The following is a 21,827-nucleotide window of genomic DNA, read 5'->3' as shown; positions in this document are numbered from 1 at the left end:
TTACTCCGATATTCTGAAGTTAGAAGTAAATAAGGCAGTACTTAACTCATTACATCCGAGTGATGCCTCCAGGTGCATCTGCAGCTACCTCCTACTGCTCCTCTAGGCGTCAAATATTACTTGTTCATACTTGCATTAATAATTCCAAAACCATGCTTCATACAAGTATTCTCTAATATTTTATCTTGACGCATACATGATGGCAAACACAATTATATTGATATTTGACCTTTGTCAATGAGTATTTGTTAGAACTGTAAGGTGATAACTTCATTTTTAAAGGTACAGGCCACACCCACTAGGAGTTAAAGGTACACACTCAAAAGAGTTGTACTGGAGGGAATGAGTTAATAAAAGCAAAGAATTAGCATGTCAAGAATGATAAAAGGAGGGGAGTCACCTGAACAGCTACTGCCTGACTACTACTAGTGTTGGTCTTACCATAGCTTCACTCTGATGACAGTGCTCCATTGCTTTCCTCTCACCAGAAGCAAAACAGTAGTACCAGTCCCAAGATGAGAAGCAAACTGTTACGGGAGACTTAAACCTCGACACGGCTATTAATAGGACGTGCTGGAGGGATAGATTCATCACCCAAAGACTCCCTATGCTGTGGAATAAAATCCCTCTATATGTGAGGCAGAGCACCTCGCTGGCCTTGTTCAAGAGAAATCTTGACCAATGGATGGGAGATCGCAGATATACCCCAGGGATTACCTCAGTGTCACTGCTCAACAGAGGCACAGCAAAATAATGGGTATAGTTCCCCATACTAAAGGGGTGGCGTAAGCCACAAAACTATGGGCTAGGCTTTTAAATGCCCTCGGGCAGATAGCCTAGTATGAACCTATGAACCTATGAACCTAAGCAGGCCACAGCCTGTTTGGTGAGCCGCAGTCTTCTCGCACATGAAGTAAAGGTCTGTAGGCTTGTTGTAACCTTTTTTGGTAGATGCCTTAAATAGCAACTAGCCAAGCACAGACACTCCACTTCCCAACCAGAAAGAGTCAGGAATCTATGCAGTCTGCTCCTTCTCTCACCAGGAGCAAAATATAAACACAAATTCCAAACTGGCACCAATGAAACAGTTATTAGGCTTTCTGGTGTTCTTCAGTCTCCAAAAAATAATGCTCCTATGCTCCTTCTTTCAGAAGGAGCAAAACAGAAGCACTAATCCCAAAATCACTACTGACATACAGAATGTGGGTTCTCCAGTAATTGGCGATCTTGGAGTAGATGTTGCAGATTTTAAAGGTAAGATGGAAAAATGTGTTAATATCCTAAGAGCTCCAGTGTGCACTAAGCAGTTTGATATGAAAGAGGGGTAACTTAAACTTTAGCTAACCAAGTAAATAGCCACTAATTTAAAAAGAGCACGCTATATTGGAAGGAGTGGGCATTTTGTTTTCTGGTTCTATGGAATAAAGTGGGATGGCCAATAACTTTAAATAGTTTAAGGGAAGTGATTTCACAACATGAACATTTTGTGCTTAATCACAATAGCCAATGAAAGAGGAGAGGGAAGGAGATATATGGTCATATTAACATAAAGAGAGGACAACTAGAAAGACAGTTGAGATGAAAAACACAACAGTACCAGAGTGGGAGGCTAGAGAAAAACTTAATTTCTGTGTCACTCACAAGAGACACAGCTGTGGTCTCTTTCCTAGTTTAAAAATGCAATTAAAAACAGAATGCAAGAAAAACAGTGCAAAGAAAATAAATGACAATATACAAAATAGAAGAAGGCAATAAAGCCACATAAAATGCAAGAAGGCAAAAACAGACTAACCTTTCCCTCACAGCAAGTTGTGGCAGAGTCTGGGCAATACTGGAGTCCAACATATTTTGTTGTTGTTGGTGTAGATGCTGGGAGAAGTTTTTTTATAAAAGTGATGTTATGATAGTCCCCACTTGATTCCCTTGTTTTCTTGGCTGTGCTGAATTACCCATGTTGCAGTCCTGGCAGATAAAAATCCTGCCATCCCATGTCTGAGATGTGTGCCATTTTTTTTTCTTTTGGGCCCCATACTTTGAGTTAGCTTGATATCTGGATACAGATAAGTTAGAAAGTGGATTGTATTCCTTAAGAGGCAATTGCAGAAGGAGTTAAGGTCTGAGTTTCATATATTATCAGGAATGCTTTTTGTGCAGACATTACTTCATCTTGGCTTGTTCTCAGGATCATCTAGCTTGATTGCCTGATCAGGTAAGTCTCATTGTAGCTGAGATACAGACCTTTTAACTCCCTCTGATGAATCTTAGAGCTCTTGTACAATTCTTTCATGCCATTTTATCTCATCCTCCAGTACTGTTATTCTTGAATGCTACTGTGTGGCAGTTGCATGGTAAGCTCTGACTTCATTTGCAAGATGAGAGAGTTTCTCAAACATGATAAGTAGGCGATACTCTGTAGAGGAGTTTTTATATCGCCCAACAGTTCTTCTCAGGTCATGTTAGATTGCTCTGAATAATCCATGCTATACTAGCTATATAGTCTTTGACACAATTAAATTACTAGATAAAACACCTGGTAGATGAGGATATAAAACATTATGCATTCATCTTTACTTTGGGCCAGATATGCCCCCACCCCCGCCAATTGACATATATTCAAATACTGACATTTTTATGACTAGGATCACGTATGCACACAACTCAGTATCTTTAGTTATACTTTCTATTATGCTAAGCATTTGTAATCTTTTGGTTTCTGCCTCAAATTTAGACAGCATAGGGAATGCCACTTTCATGGTGTGTCATGGCATATGAAACAGCATTTGATTTCAGTGTAATCTTTACTGCCCCATAGTTTCGCACTTTAGCAGACAAATTTCACTGAACACATCCTCGATGGCTTCATTTATTATGCGAATTGTGCACACATCACAACACAGCCCTTCTGAGTAGATTATTTAAGTAATAACCCATGCCTGGGTGTGGGTAATGCTGGATTTACTCATGGTTGGTGTGGTTTGGTCACGAGGGCGAAGCCCGAGTGACCAAACAAAGACAACCGTGGGTAAATCCAGCATTGCCCACAACCAGAAGTGGGTTATTGCTATTATACAATGACATTATTTAAGAAAAAAAATACTTACTTTTCTTAAATAATGGCATTGTATAATGCCTCTGTGCTGCCCTTCCACAGCTGTCCAGTATCCTGGGGCAGCTCTGATGTACAGTGTATGCGTATGCTTACGCAGTACATCAGAGCTGTGTGTAGAGGAAGCAGCGGAGAAAAGAAGATCTCCATTCCATTTTTTAAAGCTGTCTCGCTATGTTAAACAAAAATGAAAGGAAGATCTCTGTTGTTTTTTTTAAGATATCTCGCTATGTTAAACTTGTTAAACGTTTTTAACATAGTGAGATTATAGCAACAGCGCTCTTCCTTTCTCCGTTGCTGCCTAGCACAAATAAAAAGTAAAGACTTATACTAATGGAAAAAGTCTGGGCGACCGGACCTTTTACCATTAGTATAAGTCGGATTTACAATGGGCACGCTGGCCAATCAGCGTGCACATTTTGGAATATTAATGGGGGGGGGGGGTCATTGTATAATTATATTTGGAAAACCCAGTGCATAAACGCAAAACTCAAACATGTGCCACATGCAATCAGACATGGCTAGAACTCTACCAGTGCACTTTGCCTTGGGCATGACTGCAAAATGGCCTAGACGTTAACATCTCTTGCACCTTCTGTCTCATGCTGCACACTTCTCTGATTCAGAAAGATAACATTTACACCTTATGAATTTGCTGTACTTACACTCACTATGTTCTCATGTGAAAACAATCTGTTGGATGGCAAAGTAAGCAATCTGATTACCTGCTCAACAACACAAGCATTCCCCAAGGGTCTGTTCTTGGGCCCTTGCGTTTTAACATATTTATTAATAATCTCCATAAAGCATCCCAGCAAACTACACTCATTCAATATGCAGACTATTCTACAATAATTACATCCTCTAACAACATCTCAGATCTCCTAAAGGTAACACAAAATGCATTTACTTCCATCGAATCCTGGCCTAACAAACTCAACTGCTACTCAATCCCAAATAATCAAATCTTTTACGCTTCACAAGGGTTGGGAGGGTGGCCTAATGGTTAAGGTGTTTGCCTTACAAACACAAGGTACAAGGTTTGAATCTCACAGGGGATAATTGGCTAGGTTTAAAATGACTCGCAAGGGCGGTTAGCCTAGTACTAATCTATGAATCTAAGGTGCTCTGCATAAGGCAGGTTTGTTGCGTCTTTAGGGCTTGGGAGGGTAGCCTAATGGTTAAGGTGTTTGCCTTACAAACACAAGGTACAGGGTTTGAATCGCACAGGGGAGAACTGGCTAGGCTTAAAATGGCTCACAAGAGCAGTTAGCCTAGTACTAACCTATGAACCTATGAACCAAACCTCTAACTTTAAACTTTAAAATATTCTCTCAAAACAATAGAGAAATTGAAATTGTAAAAACAGCCAAACTACTTGGCATCACAACTGATGACAAACTATGCTTTGAGAATCATATACTCAACTCAATCAAAAAGACTCATTTTAACCTTGGCAAACTCTATAGGCATAATTTGGACAAGTCTACCAAGTTGAAACTAGCTAATAGTCTACTTCTACCCTCCCTTCTCTATGGCTGCCTCATTTTCACTAACTTACACACACCTCTCCTGAGCAAACTGCAGTGACGCTACTATAAAATAGCCAAGTTTGTCTTCAACATGCCTAGTCGCACACATTATTGCCTGGTCATTAAATTTATAAACTGGTTCGAGTTCTCATTACCTGCATTACTCCAAACTTACTCTCACCCACAAAATACTAAATAATCCAAACTTCTGCCCATCCCTTCAAACTATAACGCAAACATGCACCCCTACTCAGCATTTTAGGTCCTCTAACAAACAACTATTAACCATAACTAAACCCAGCAAAAGAGCTGACAATGCCTCTATTCCCATGCCATTGCCAAACTTTGGAATGCACTCCCCCTCTCTTTTACGCAACTAGACTCTTTAAAAACATTTAAATTTGCACTAAAAGACCACTATCTCAATAACCTTGTCTGTTCCTATAGTCATATAATTAAACCACCTTAAATGTTTTGGCCACTATACACTACAAATAATTTTACTAACTTAATATAGTTGCAATTTACACTATCTGTCTTCGTATCCAATCACTCTTTCTTTATTTCTGTGGCTGAATAAACAGAATTGATTAAACTGTACTCTTACGTATGAGAATATACAAACAGAATTACTAAAAATCTAACACACTGTTTATTTTCTTGTATTGTAAACCTCAATAATATATATTTTTCTTGTATATCTACTTCAATTTGTATTCTTTAAAAAAACTTTCTTGACTTTCAAAGTTAAGCTGATGTTATGTAAAAATTTCTGTGATTCTATGGAGCTGTTCTCCCCGGGCCTCCACTGAAAATAGATCATTGGCCCAGTGGACTTTCCCGGTCAACAAATGTCAGTAAATAAATAATACATAAATATATTTGCTCAGTTATCCAGATTATGTGTCTTTTTAAACTTGTTATCAGTCATGTAGCTAAGGCGGGGTGAAGGGGGCAAGTACTCCTGGTGCAAAGTGTTAGGGGACAATGATCAGGCAATCCTATTTGTGGTTCAGTACATACTACATACAGGCATAAATTTCAGTATTTATGATCAAAAGTGAGTGTTGCATCCTGCATATTGTGTTTGTGTGTGTGTTTGTGGGGGGGGGGGGGTCTCAAAGGCCCTGATTTTGCATAATATTTTGTTTTGCTTTGGAGAAGTTGTGGTTTTCTGGCAATTCATTGACAGCTATAGCAAGTAGTTTGCTACAGTTGAAAAGAAGAGAGCTTTTTTTTTGCTTTTTTCTTACGTTGAAGAGCATGTTTTTATTATTTTTGGGGAAGGTTGTCAGATCAGGTGCTGGCACTATACAGCAAATATAGATATGATTTACATTTAACCAGGAATGGCTCATGGTACTGGCTACTGGGTTGCAGCTGTTTCAATTAATAAAATGGTATTAAAGTCAGAAACTTCACTATTGCATTTCAACTGAAAATATAAGTCAACATTGTATTTTTCTCTTTTATTCATAGTTTTTGGAACTCTGTGTATGCACATGCACAGGTTTCTAACAAGATCATAAAAAAAATAAGTCATCTCAATCCTGTGGTGAGAATGTTTCCAAAATAGCCTGGCATTAGGCTATTCTATCAATCCATGCAGCCTTTGTTTCTATGGAAGAAATCAAAAATGTTACTCAACAGACATCTCATGCGCCTGCTGTATGAAGCAATAAGAAGCCCTTCTTATTGGCTCCGGCTGCCTCAGATGACTGAGACAGTCTGCAACTGATGGTGAAGGAGTTAACATACAAGAGTTAACATACAAGTGCGAGTCCAAGCGACAGTGAGCAGAAGCTACTATGCACATGATATAAAGAATTCTAGCATTTGTGTCACTTTTACAACTTGTAGGGTCAAAGGAACAAATTTACTGTTATTAATTTAATATTTAATTGTATATTGTTTTGTAACTTTTCTCTTAAAAGATGCTTTGATTTCTCTTTGAATTCTGTGTAACTGATTTTGATTAATCTTTTCTTTTAGAATTTTTTATTTATTTGCAGCTGAATATGGATTCCTTAAATGAGTATGCCATTAATGATTCGCTAACCCACAGATACCTTGTACAGTGTAATAAATGATATGTATATTTAAAGGTAACACCTGATAACACTGACAATCAGTGTTCTTCATGCCAAAAGACAAATGACTTGCTTACCAATATTAATAGTAAATGAGGACTGATGACAGTTTCACTTGTGCAATTGGAGAACTGTTATTTCATATATTAATGACTGGACTAATGAGATAAATAGTTAGGCAAAGAGCAAATAGAACACATTTAGGAAAGGAAGTGTCTTCTCAGTAAAGATCACTCAACCCCTTACTGAGTAAAATAATACCACTGACTCCTTTAGACATCTAGATACAACTATTCAGCAATCTGAAGTTTCACAGTGTACAGAAGGAAATAAAAAAAGAAAGGAAGAAGTTCACAACAAATAGCAACGAAGAAAAATAAACTGATAATTGTCTGTGAAGGAAAGAGAATACATACTAAAAAGGACACTGCTTTGCTATGTAACACACAGATTACAGGGAATAATAACATTTTTCTTTCAGAAAACCTTCAGTCTACAGGAAAATGTATCATTTTTCCTACAGAGAAGGCATTAAAAAAGAGGCAAGGGTCAGGTGAAAAGGAAGAAATCAAAATGGAACATGGAGGGACTGAAGAACATTACTGTAAGAAAAAAGACGAGAGAGGCAGACGTTGACAACATGGCTCAAGCTGTGGATGTACAAAGCCAGCTGGATGAGAATTGTATGCTTGCAAATGTAAAAAGTAATGAAAACAATTTGATTAATAAAACTAATGGTGATGAAGATCATTCTTTTGTAACAATTGCTAGAGCAGATATTACGTATTAGAGTTGAAGATTCTTTAGATCTCTTCAATAAAATATATTCTTGTAATTGGAGATTCAATTATTAGAGGAACTGATACTTACATTTCAGAGAAGATAATGAACATCGAATAGTGTTGAGCTTGCCAGGAGCAACAAATAGGAGATGTGAGGCAGCCCTTAGGCACAGGATCCATGTTATGCTTTTCTATCAGACTCCAGTCCAATTTTTCACTTGTTTTAAGTTACATGTAACAAATGCATGACACACCATTTTTTTGTATACTGATCACTTGTTTTTTGGGAACAAGTGGGCTCTTTTTTTCATTACAGCAGTAAATAAAGGCAAAGATTAAGTTGACTCACTTTCCGGGCAGCAACATTTAAGAGTTAGAAAAGGTGAGAGACTGGGGTTAAGACAAAGTTGAAATTTAACCACAGACAGAACAGAATAATACAAGTAAAAAGAATAATAAAAGAATAAAAGCAGGACAAAACCCACAGTACAATATTTAACCTGACTTATAGTCATAATGCATTTGTTAGTAATAGTTACTAAACCATTAGAAAAATACGTACAAATGAATACGTATACAACACATAATTTTGACAGTCACAAAAGTACAAGGTGTCCGGCAATGCTTATTTTTTCTTCCAGAACCTTATTATTGTTCATAACAACTACAGTTAAATGCAAATGTTTCATTAAAAGAAAGGTCACTTAAACATGGAAATAATACATCGGAATTTACTTTGATCGGTCTTTTTTAAGTATCTAGGTTGAACTAAGTTGAATTTCTGCTAGGGGCACATTTCAAGGGTTTGTCTGTTGTTGGGGGGGGGGGGTCAGTCAGTTTGCTAATGATTCCAGCCCTCATCATACTTCCTTAGCTACCTGCTGTTTTGTAACTAAGTGACTCTCACTGTGATTCGGCATAAATGCTTTCCCTCACAACAGATCAAACTGCTTGTTTCCAAGAAAACTCACTACAGGTGGAATCCCCATTCCCTGCATTCACAATATACTGGTACCCAGTAGTGAAAAGTAATGAATGAGAAAGGATCTGTCATTTGGCTCTTATTCTTTCCTTGTTTTGCCCCAATAATCTATAGTAAATTATTAAAACATGTCACAGAAAAAGTTGACAGCACTTCCAGTTGCTGCATTCGAGTGCAAAATAAATTAGAATACTACAATACATTTAAAAAAACACTGGTTATTTTAAAATAATAAACAAACCTACTGCATGGGTTGTCAACAATGCACTTCTATCTGTAACTCTGGCAAACAGAAAATAAAAGTAAGCGTGAGCCTTCCAGTGAGGAGCTCCGTGCCTTTCTGGAAAAATACAGTGGTAAGTGTCAGCCCTTGCATTATAACCAACTGACCAAAGCGGCCTTCCTGTTGGCATTGCTTGGAAAAACACCAACACTGGGGTTACCATCTGTCTACATCCAATTAACAACTGTGAATGTCACTCATTGAACATGACTGCCTGTACTCTATTTCCCTACACTGGGGTTACCATCCTTCTGCATCCCATTAACAACTGTGAATGTCACTCATTGAACATGACTGCCTGTATCTACTTCCCTACACTGGGGCTACCATCTGTCTGCATCCCATTAACAACTGTGAATGTCACTCATTGAACATGACAGTCTGTACTCTACTTCCCTACACTGGGGTTACCATCTGTCTGCATCCCATTAACAACTGTGAATGTCACTCATTGAACATGACTGCCTGTACTCTACTTCCCTACACTGGGGTTACCATATGTCTGCATCCCATTAACAACTGTGAATGTCACTCATTGAACATGACTGCCTGTACTCTACTTCCCTACACTTGGGTTACCATCTGTCTGCATCCCATTAACAACTGTGAATGTCACTCATTGAACATGACTGCCTGTACTTTACATCCCTACACTGGGGTTACCATCTGTCTACATCCCATTAACAACTGTGAATGTCACTCATTGAACATGACTGCTTGTACTCTAATTCCCTACACTGGGGTGACCATCTGTCTGCATCCCATTAACAACTGTGAATGTCACTCATTGAACATGACTGCCTGTACTCTACTTCCCTACACTGGGGTTACCATCTGTCTGTATCCCATTAACAACTGTGAATGTCACTCATTGAACATGACTGCCTGTACTCTACTTCCCTACACTGGGGTTACCATCTGTCTGCATCCCATTAAATACTGTGAATGTCACTCATTGAACATGACTGCCTGTACTCTACTTCCCAACACTGGGGTTACCATCTGTCTGCATCCCATTAACAACTGTGAATGTCACTCATTGAACATGACTGCCTGTACTCTACTTCCCAACACTGGGGTTACCATCTGTCTGCATCCCATTAACAACTGTGAATGTCACTCATTGAACATGACTGCCTGTACTATACTTCCATACACTGGGATTACCATCTGTCTGCATCCCATTAATAACTGTGAATGTCACTCATTGAACATGACTGCCTGTACTCTACTTCCCTACACTGGGGTTACCATCTGTCTGCATCCCATTAACAACTGTGAATGTCACTCATTGAACATGACTGCCTATACTCTACTTCCCTACACTGGGGTTACCATCTGTCTACATCCCATTGACAACTGTGAATGCCACTCATTGAACATGACTGCCTGTACTCTACTTCCCTACACTGGGGTTACCATCTGTCTGCATCCCATTAACAACTGTGAATGTCACTCATTGAACATGACTGCCTGTACTCTACTTCCCTACACTGGGGTTACCATCTGTCTACATCCCATTAACAACTGTGAATGTCACTCATTGAACATGACTGCCTGTACTCTACATCCCTACACTAGGGATACCATCTTTTTACATCCCATTAACAACTGTGAATGTCACTCATTGAACATGACTGCCTGTACTCTGCTTTCCAACACTGGGGTTACCATCTGTCTGCATCCCATTAACAACTGTGAATGTCACTCATTGAACATGACTGCCTGTGCTCTACTTCCCTACACTGGGGTTACCATCTGTCTGCATCCAATTAACAACTGTGAATGTCACTCATTGAACATGACTGCCTGTACTCTACTTCCCTACACTGGGGTTACCATCTGTCTGCATCCCATTAACAACTGTGAATGTCACTCATTGAACATGACTGTCTGTACTCTACTTCCCTACACTGGGGTTACCATCTGTCTACATCCCATTAACAACTGTGAATGTCACTCATTGAACATGACTGCCTGTACTCTACTTCCCTACACTGGAGTTACCATCTGTCTGCATCCCATTAACAACTGTGAATGTCACTCATTGAACATGACTGCCTGTACTCTACTTCCCTACACTGGAGTTACCATCTGTCTGCATCCCATTAACAACTGTGAATGTCACTCATTGAACATGACTGCCTGTACTCTACTTCCCTACACTGGAGTTACCATCTGTCTGCATCCCATTAACAACTGTGAATGTCACTCTTTGAACATGACTGCCTGTAATCTACTTCCTACACTGGGGTTACCATCTGTCTGCATCCAATTAACAACTGTGAATGTCACTCATTGAACATGACTGCCTGTGCTCTACTTCCCTACACTGGGGTTACCATCTGTCTGCATCCCATTAACAACTGTGAATGTCACTCATTGAACATGACTGCCTGTACTCTACTTCCCTACACTGGGGTTACCATATGTCTGCATCCCATTAACAACTGTGAATGCCACTCATTGAACATGACTGCCTGTACTCTACTTCCCTACACTGGGGGTACCATCTGTCTGCATCCCATTAACAACTGTGAATGTCACTCATTGAACATGACTGCCTGTACTCTACTTCCCTACACTGGGGTTACCATCTGTCTGCATCCCATTAACAACTGTGATTGTCACTCATTGAACATGACTGTCTGTACTCTACTTCCCTACACTGGGGTTACCATCTGTCTGCATCCAATTAACAACTGTGAATGTCACTCATTGAACATGACTGCCTGTACTCTACTTCCCTACACTGGGGTTACCATCTGTCTACATCCCATTAACAACTGTGAATGTCACTCATTGAACATGACTGCCTGTGCTCTACTTCCCTACACTGGGATTACCATCTGTCTACATCCCATTAACAACTGTGAATGTCACTCAATGAACATGACTGCCTGTACTCTACTTCCCTACACTGGGGTTACCATCTGTCTGCATCCCATTAACAACTGTGAATGTCACTCATTGAACATGACTGTCTGTACTCTACTTCCCTACACTGGGGTTACCATCTGTCTACATCCCATTAACAACTGTGAATGTCACTCATTGAACATGACTGCCTGTACTCTACGTCCCTACACTAGGGATACCATCTTTTTACATCCCATTAACAACTGTGAATGTCACTCATTGAACATGACTGCCTGTACTCTGCTTTCCAACACTGGGGTTACCATCTGTCTGCATCCCATTAACAACTGTGAATGTCACTCATTGAACATGACTGCCTGTGCTCTACTTCCCTACACTGGGGTTACCATCTGTCTGCATCCAATAAACAACTGTGAATGTCACTCATTGAACATGACTGCCTGTACTCTACTTCCCTACACTGGGGTTACCATCTGTCTGCATCCCATTAACAACTGTGAATGTCACTCATTGAACATGACTGTCTGTACTCTACTTCCCTACACTGGGGTTACCATCTGTCTACATCCCATTAACAACTGTGAATGTCACTCATTGAACATGACTGCCTGTACTCTACTTCCCTTCACTGGAGTTACCATCTGTCTGCATCCCATTAACAACTGTGAATGTCACTCATTGAACATGACTGCCTGTACTCTACTTCCCTACACTGGAGTTACCATCTGTCTGCATCCCATTAACAACTGTGAATGTCACTCATTGAACATGACTGCCTGTACTCTACTTCCCTACACTGGAGTTACCATCTGTCTGCATCCCATTAACAACTGTGAATGTCACTCTTTGAACATGACTGCCTGTAATCTACTTCCCTACACTGGGGTTACCATCTGTCTGCATCCAATTAACAACTGTGAATGTCACTCATTGAACATGACTGCCTGTGCTCTACTTCCCTACACTGGGGTTACCATCTGTCTGCATCCCATTAACAACTGTGAATGTCACTCATTGAACATGACTGCCTGTACTCTACTTCCCTACACTGGGGTTACCATATGTCTGCATCCCATTAACAACTGTGAATGCCACTCATTGAACATGACTGCCTGTACTCTACTTCCCTACACTGGGGGAACCATCTGTCTGCATCCCATTAACAACTGTGAATGTCACTCATTGAACATGACTGCCTGTACTCTACTTCCCTACACTGGGGTTACCATCTGTCTGCATCCCATTAACAACTGTGAATGTCACTCATTGAACATGACTGTCTGTACTCTACTTCCCTACACTGGGGTTACCATCTGTCTGCATCCAATTAACAACTGTGAATGTCACTCATTGAACATGACTGCCTGTACTCTACTTCCCTACACTGGGGTTACCATCTGTCTACATCCCATTAACAACTGTGAATGTCACTCATTGAACATGACTGCCTGTGCTCTACTTCCCTACACTGGGATTACCATCTGTCTACATCCCATTAACAACTGTGAATGTCACTCAATGAACATGACTGCCTGTACTCTACTTCCCTACACTGGGGTTACCATCTGTCTGCATCCCATTAACAACTGTGAATGTCACTCATTGAACATGACTGTCTGTACTCTACTTCCCTACACTGGGGTTACCATCTGTCTGCATCCAATTAACAACTGTGAATGTCACTCATTGAACATGACTGCCTGTGCTCTACTTCCCTACACTGGGTTTACCATCTGTCTACATCCCATTAACAACTGTGAATGTCACTCATTGAACATGACTGCCTGTACTCTACTTCCCAACACTGGGGTTACCATCTGACTACATCCCATTAACAATTGTGAATGTCACTCATTGAACATGACTGCCTCTGCTCTACTTCCCTTAACTGGGTTTACCATCTGTCTGCATCCCATTAACAACTGTGAATTTCACGTATTGAACATGACTGCCTGTGCTCTACTTCCCTACACTGGGGTTACCATCTGTCTACATCCCATTAACAACTGTGAATATCACTCATTGAACATGACTGCCTGTACTCTACTTCCCTACACTGGGGTTACCATCTGTCTGCATCCCATTAACAACTGTGAATGTCACTCTTTGAACATGACTGCCTGTAATCTACTTCCCTTAACTGGGCTTACCATCTGTCTACATCCGATTAACAACTGTGAATGTCACTCATTGAACATGACTGCCTGTACTCTACTTCCCTACACTAGGGTTACCATCTGTCTGCATCCCATTAACAACTGTGAATGTCACTCATTGAACATGACTGCCTGTACTCTACTTCCCTACACTGGGGTTACCATCTGTCTGCATCCCATTAACAACTGTGAATGTCACTCATTGAACATGACTGCCTGTACTCTACTTCCCTACACTGGGGTTACCATCTGTCTGCATCCCATTAACAACTGTGAATGTCACTCATTGAACATGACTGCCTGTACTCTACTTCCCTACACTGGGGTTACCATCTGTCTACATCCCATTAACAACTGTGAATGTCACTCATTGAACATGACTGCCTGTACTCTACTTCCCTACACTTTGGTTACCATCTGTCTGCATCCCATTAACAACTGTGAATGTCACTCATTGAACATGACTGCCTGTACTCTACTTCCCAACACTGGGGTTACCATCTGTCTGCATCCCATTAACAACTGTGAACGTCACTCATTGAACATGACTGCCTGTACTCTACTTCCCTACACTGGGGTTATCATCTGTCTGCATCCCATTAACAACTGTGAATGTCACTCAATGAAAATGACTGCCTGTGCTCTACTTCCCTACACTGGGGTTACCATCTGTCTGCATCCCATTAACAGCTGCTAATGTCACTCATTGAACATGACTGCCTGTGCTCTACTTCCCTACACTGGGGTTACCATCTGTCTACATCCCATTAACAACTGTGAATATCACTCATTGAACATGACTGCCTGTACTCTACTTCCCTACACTGGGGTTACCATCTGTCTGCATCCCATTAACAACTGTGAATGTCACTCTTTGAACATGACTGCCTGTAATCTACTTCCCTTAACTGGGCTTACCATCTGTCTACATCCGATTAACAACTGTGAATGTCACTCATTGAACATGACTGCCTGTACTCTACTTCCCTACACTAGGGTTACCATCTGTCTGCATCCCATTAACAACTGTGAATGTCACTCATTGAACATGACTGCCTGTACTCTACTTCCCTACACTGGGTTTACCATCTGTCTGCATCCCATTAACAACTGTGAATGTCACTCATTGAACATGACTGCCTGTACTCTACTTCCCTACACTGGGGTTACCATTTGTCTGCATCCCATTAACAACTGTGAATGTCACTCATTGAACATGACTGCCTGTACTCTACTTCCCTACACTGGGGTTACCATCTGTCTACATCCCATTAACAACTGTGAATGTCACTCATTGAACATGACTGCCTGTACTCTACTTCCCTACACTGGGGTTACCATCTGTCTACATCCCATTAACAACTGTGAATGTCACTCATTGAACATGACTGCCTGTACTCTACTTCCCTACACTGGGGTTACCATCTGTCTACATCCCATTAACAACTGTGAATGTCACTCATTGAACATGACTGCCTGTACTCTACTTCCCTACACTGGGGTTACCATCTGTCTGCATCCCATTAACAACTGTGAATGTCACTCATTGAACATGACTGCCTGTACTCTACTTCCCAACACTGGGGTTACCATCTGTCTGCATCCCATTAACAACTGTGAACGTCACTCATTGAACATGACTGCCTGTACTCTACTTCCCTACACTGGGGTTATCATCTGTCTGCATCCCATTAACAACTGTGAATGTCACTCAATGAAAATGACTGCCTGTGCTCTACTTCCCTACACTGGGGTTACCATCTGTCTGCATCCCATTAACAGCTGCGAATGTCACTCATTGAACATGACTGCCTGTGCTCTACTTCCCTACACTGGGGTTACCATCTGTCTGCATCCCATTAACAACTGTGAATGTCACTCATTGAACATGACTGCCTGTACTCTACTTCCCTACACTGGGGTTACCATCTGTCTGCATCCCATTAACAACTGTGAATGTCACTCATTGAACATGACTGCCTGTACTCTACTTTCCTACACTAGGGTTACCATCTGTCTACATCCCGTTAACAACTGGGAATTTCACTCATTGAACATGACTGCCTGTACTCTACTTCCCTACACTGGGGTTACCATCTGTCTGCATCCCATTAACAACTGTGAATGTCACTCATTGAACATGACTGCCTGTGCTCTACTTCCCTACACTGGGGTTACCATCTGTCTGCATCCCATTAACAACTGTGAATGCCACTCATTGAACATGACTGCCTGTACTCCACTTCCCTACACTGGGGTTACCATCTGTCTGCATCCCATTAACAACTGTGAATGTCACTCATTGAACATGACTGCCTGTACTCTACTTTCCTACACTGGGGTTACCATCTGTCTACATCCCGTTAACAACTGGGAATTTCACTCATTGAACATGACTGCCTGTACTCTACTTCCCTACACTGGGGTTACCATCTGTCTGCATCCCATTAACAACTGTGAATGTCACTCATTGAACATGACTGCCTGTACTCTACTTCCCTACACTGGGGTTACCATCTGTCTGCATATCATTAACACCTGGAATGTCACTCATTGAACATGACTGCCTGTACTCTACTTCCCTACACTGGGGTTACCATCTGTCTGCATCCCATTAACAACTGTGAATGCCACTCATTAAACATGACTGCCTGTACTCCACTTCCCTACACTGGGGTTACCATCTGTCTGCATCCCATTAACAACTGTGAATGCCACTCATTGAACATGACTGCCTGTACTCTACTTCCCAACACTGGGGTTACCATCTGTCTGCATCCCATTAACAACTGTGAACGTCACTCATTGAACATGACTGCCTGTACTCTACTTCCCTACACTGGGGTTACCATCTGTCTACATCCCATTAACAACTGTGAATGTCACTCATTGAACATGACTGCCTGTACTATACTTCCCTACACTGGGGTTACCATCTGTCTGCATCCCATTAACAACTGTGAATGCCACTCATTGAACATGACTGCCTGTACTCCACTTCCCTACACTGGGGTTACCATCTGTCTACATCCCATTGACAACTGTGAATGTCACTCATTGAACATGACTGCCTGTACTCTTCTTCCCTACACTGGTCTGGAACACTTACGTGAAGAGGAAAGCAATAGTGGTAGATATCCCCCCGCATAGGTAGTCCCTCTCTTACCTCCCATATCTGATAGACACACGCAAAGCCTAGCCTAGTGAAAGTGCAGGACTTTAAACTTCTGATCCAGCAATGAGGAGCACTAATACAAAATCACTTGCTTCTAGTACAGCATCTCACTGCATGTTTTCTTATATACATTACTTACTTTACGCACAATTTCTGATATGAATTAAAAAAGTTACTAAAGTGATGCAGCATGAAGTTGGCAGAAAATAAATAAACATGCTGCAATATGATTTTTGATCAACAGTGACTGCTAGTAGATTATTACCCATTTGATAACTACCTCAGATAAATGTCCTCAACTGATAGCTACTCAATCTTATCACAGACTTCACAGTGCAGAATCGTTTCCGATACTCACATTTTTTACTTCCTGGAGGTTGACACCTCCTAGCTAGTGCAGACATTTGTGCAGAATTTAAATAAAGTTGTGCTCACAGCTCCCTCTCCCTCCAGTCAAGAGTCCACTTACTGCTGCTGCTGCTACAATAAATACAATCCAAATTACAGTCCGATGGAGTCTGACCCTGACCGAGCCATCTACCTCACAAACCTGATGTCATCAAGCATGCCTGGTGATGCATGATGACATCAGCCACTATTGAAACTAGTAAATACATTTTTTTAAAAAATCAGGATTGAAGGGGCCACTCAGGAATTCATGGCACCCCATTATTTTGCCCCCAAACTGTAAATAATGAGGAATTTGGTATGGTTGAGAGGTATGCATGTTACCGTGAATGAAAATATTTTTGGGGTGAATACCTATAATAAAAAAATGTTCCAGTTTAATAGATGGGAGTGTATAGAGCATCTAAGCCTAATTTTGGACATGTGTTCTGATAGGATGAGAGGCACTTGCCAAGATCGGGGAAGAGACTTTTTGCAGCAGATATTTTGCAATATTTGACAAACACAAGGCAAGATTTTTGCCAGGTTGAAAATTTTAAAGTTCAGAGACCACAACATTTGATGCATCTATAATGGTTATCAATGCTAGGAGCATTAATAATAAAGTTTTTTTGTTTTTATTGAAAAATTTACAACGGCCCGACAAGATTGATGTTGTTATTGTTTATGAAACATGGTTAAAGAGAAATGACTAGAAAGCAGTTCTGTCAGGTATAAATGTTTTTACTATAACAAACATTCTAACAAAACATCAGGCGGAAGCGTTATGATAGGGATTAAAGATAGTTATGAGGCCAGTGATTATTATATATTCAGTGATATCACCAATACTATACATTGTATAACTGCTACAATAAAGCCAACTTTTGAAGATATAACAACTGTTGGAGTGTGTAGCCCACCAATGTCAAGTGCTGATGACCTAGAGGATTTCATACATTTCTTGCATGAAATACAGGATGGTTTCAACCCACTCCTTCAGCTTCGACTAGCAATCTTTCCACTATCTTCTCTTTTTCTCCTGTTCCTACCTCCAAAATAAAAAAAACTGTTAACTAAATTTAAACCCACTAAATTAGCAGCAGACAACTTCCCAAGTGAATACCTACAAATCGCAGCCGATGCTCTAGCCTACCCAGTATCCATCTTGATTAACAGCTCTCTGTCAGAAAGTTGCTTTCCCACACTGTGGAAAGTATCCCACATAATTCCCCTCCACAAAGGCGGCCCCTCCAGAGAACTAACCAATTACCACCCCATAGCTAATCTCTCTCCACTCTCCAAAATACTAGAGAGATGCATTTATTCTCAGGTCTCGGATCACCTCCTTACTAACAACTTCCTCTCCAACACTCAACATGGTTTCCAACCAAACCATAGCAACACCACTGCCTTACTCTCTTTAACTAAGACTATCCTGCAACATAAAAACAATGGTTATCTCTCCTCAGCTACTTTCCTAGACCTATCTAAAGCTTTCAACATGGTCCCACACAAACAACTCATCTCTCTTCTCAATAACCTATCCTTCTCTGAATCAGTCACCAACTCGTTTCAAAGTTACCTGTCTGACCGCCAACAATCCATGGAATGACAGGACGACCTATCTCCCCAACTACCTGTCTCCATAGGGGTTCCCCAAGATCCATCCTTCGACCCCTACTCTTCTCTATTTTCACCAATAATCTAGCCTCTGCCACCATACATGGTACACTCATACAATACACAGATGACTCAACCATCATCTGCTCAGCCCACTCCCGATCCAAACTGCAAAAAGTCACACAGGATGCCTTTTCCTCTGTTGAAACTTGGTTATCTGATGCCCAATTAATACTCAACCCAAACAAAACTAAACTACTAATCTTCCAATCCACCAAACATACTCAAAACAACTCTCACTTTAACATCACAACAAAAGACAACAGCATTATCCATCGTACAGAACACATCAAATTGCTAGGAGTGGAAATAGACAATAAACTGAACTTTGATATTCACATATCCATGACAATTAAAAAAGTCCACAAAAAACTAGGAGCATTATATAGAAATCAGCAACTACTCATCAGAGCAGCAAAGATTTCAGTAGCAAATTCTCACCTTATCTCCACCCTACTTTATGCCTCTCCAATATATGCCAACCTAACGCAATGCAATCTAAATAAGCTCAAGACCTGCTATAACACAATTGCCAAATTCACCACAGGGGCATCCTACCATAGTCACCACTGTCTCTCACTTGCGGAACTGGGCTGGCTAGAACTCCCTCACCTCCTTCAATGGTATCAACTTGCACTTGCCCACAAACTAATAAACCATCCACTAAAAGTCCCATCCCTCCAGAATCTACTCTAACCCTATCGCACCACCAGACCACTAATATCAAGCAACAAAAAACACTTACAGGTTACTAGAGCCAATAACTCTGCTGGAGAAGCACTATTCTCCTGTGCTATAGCCAAATTATGGAACTCTCTCCCACCCACAATTACCTCTGTAACATCTTGCACCCACTTCAAATCTTTACTAAAAGCACACCTAAAAACTTGCTGGATATGCCCTTGCAACTCCCATTTAATATCAACCACTCAACCCAACCACTACCTCTCTGTGCACCCCACTAACTACCTTAATTACAACAAGATCGGTTGCTCATAAGCCTGGCTACTTATTATACAGTAGGAACTTCTTATTGTAACAATTGTTAATGTCTGTTATGTACCTCACAGACAACAGTGATTCTAGTTGTCTACTGATGTATTATGTTCTACATCTGTAACTATGTTCTACATCTATAACTATGTTTTTAAATTTGTATTATGTTCTACAACTGTTAACTATGTCTTTAATTTTTAAATGCTATGTTCTCCAACTGTATTATATCTGTAACATTTTAAATGTGGAGCTTTTCTCCCCAGGTGTCTGCTGAAAACGGACCTGAATCCAGTCGGACTCTCCCATAGATTCATAGGTAGGTACTAGGCTATCTGCCCGAAGGCATTTATAAGCTTAACTGGAATGTGTTGGCTTTCGCTGCCCCCTTAGATTAGTTCCCTGTGTCTCTGTCCAGCAGAGCCATCAAAGTGATCTCTAGGGTAAACTTTTTGTTTCCCATCCACTCGTCAAGATTTCTCTTGAAGAGGGATAGCGAGGAGCTCTGCCTCAAACAACCGGTCAACAAATGTAAATAAATAAATAAATAATAAATGTAAGCATAATAGTGGTTGGAGACTTAAATTTACCAGAAATAGACTGGAATAATATTGATTTTGCAACATTTGTAAGGAAATTATTCACAATGCATGTTCATGAACAACAACTGCTTCAGATTGCAAAAAGAAACTACCAGGGATTGGAACATACTAGACATTGTTTACGTTCCTAAAGAAATTACTGTTACTTCAATTCCAGTTTTACCACTGTTGATGTGCAGTGATCATGGGGTTATTAAGGATAATTTATTGGTAGATAACTGCCAAACTAAAATCTAAACCAATGCACAGAATATTAATAACAGATTATACGAAAGCAAAACAGTCTCTATATAAAATTAATTGGAGTGATATGTTCAGTGAAAAACTACAAAAGGAATGTGAAAAGTTATAACAAAAAAATCTTTGAATGTTAAAAAAAAATAAAAAAGAAATGTTTAACATAAAAATCTAGGCACACAATGTTAGGAAGATATATTTACATAAGAACAAAATACTTGATTAAAGTGAAAGGCAAAAAATATAAGAAGTGGAAAAAAAGGTTGAACTATAACTTTGAAAACTGAAATAAACAATCTGGACAAACAAATTAAGCATAATGTAAGACAAGAACAAAAAAATGAAGTACATTTATATAAATATATTGAGCATAATAGGAAACCATTTTATAAGTACAGGAGATCTGGAAGGAGTTAACATATGCAAACTGATAAGCTGTGTGTAGGCTCTAAAATGTATTCTGAGACAGAACAGATTATAAATATACTCACAAAATCTTATGTAAAGGAGCTTGGCTCCACAAAGGTGGTGATAAATTGTCCTAGTGATATCCAGGTAACCTCAGATACTGAAATCAGATGATATATATTGAAAAATAACTACACAAGCGGGATGCAAACAAAGCACAGGGAGCAGACACTTCAGCCAGAACTTACAGTACCATTATATTTATTATTGACCAAGTCATATAAATATGGTAAGATGCCTCAAGATTGGAGGCATGTACTTATTAAACCTGTCTTTAAGGGGAAAAGGGGAGCAGGACAAACCCAGAGTCATACAGACCCTTAAGTCTACTTTAATGTCTTGGAAAAATAATGGAGAAGGTGATACTGGATAAGTTATTGTCATAACTGGAAAGGTAAGGATATATCAGCATGCATATGTTGAAAATATATCTATTATCACCTGTAACATGATGTTCTATAACAATATAAC

The sequence above is a fragment of the Protopterus annectens genome, chromosome 2.part2, assembly GCF_019279795.1.
Source record: "Protopterus annectens isolate FY-2018-M chromosome 2.part2, PAN1.0, whole genome shotgun sequence".
NCBI classification, from domain to species: domain Eukaryota; kingdom Metazoa; phylum Chordata; order Ceratodontiformes; family Protopteridae; genus Protopterus; species Protopterus annectens.
This window is presented reverse-complemented; position numbering follows the sequence as displayed.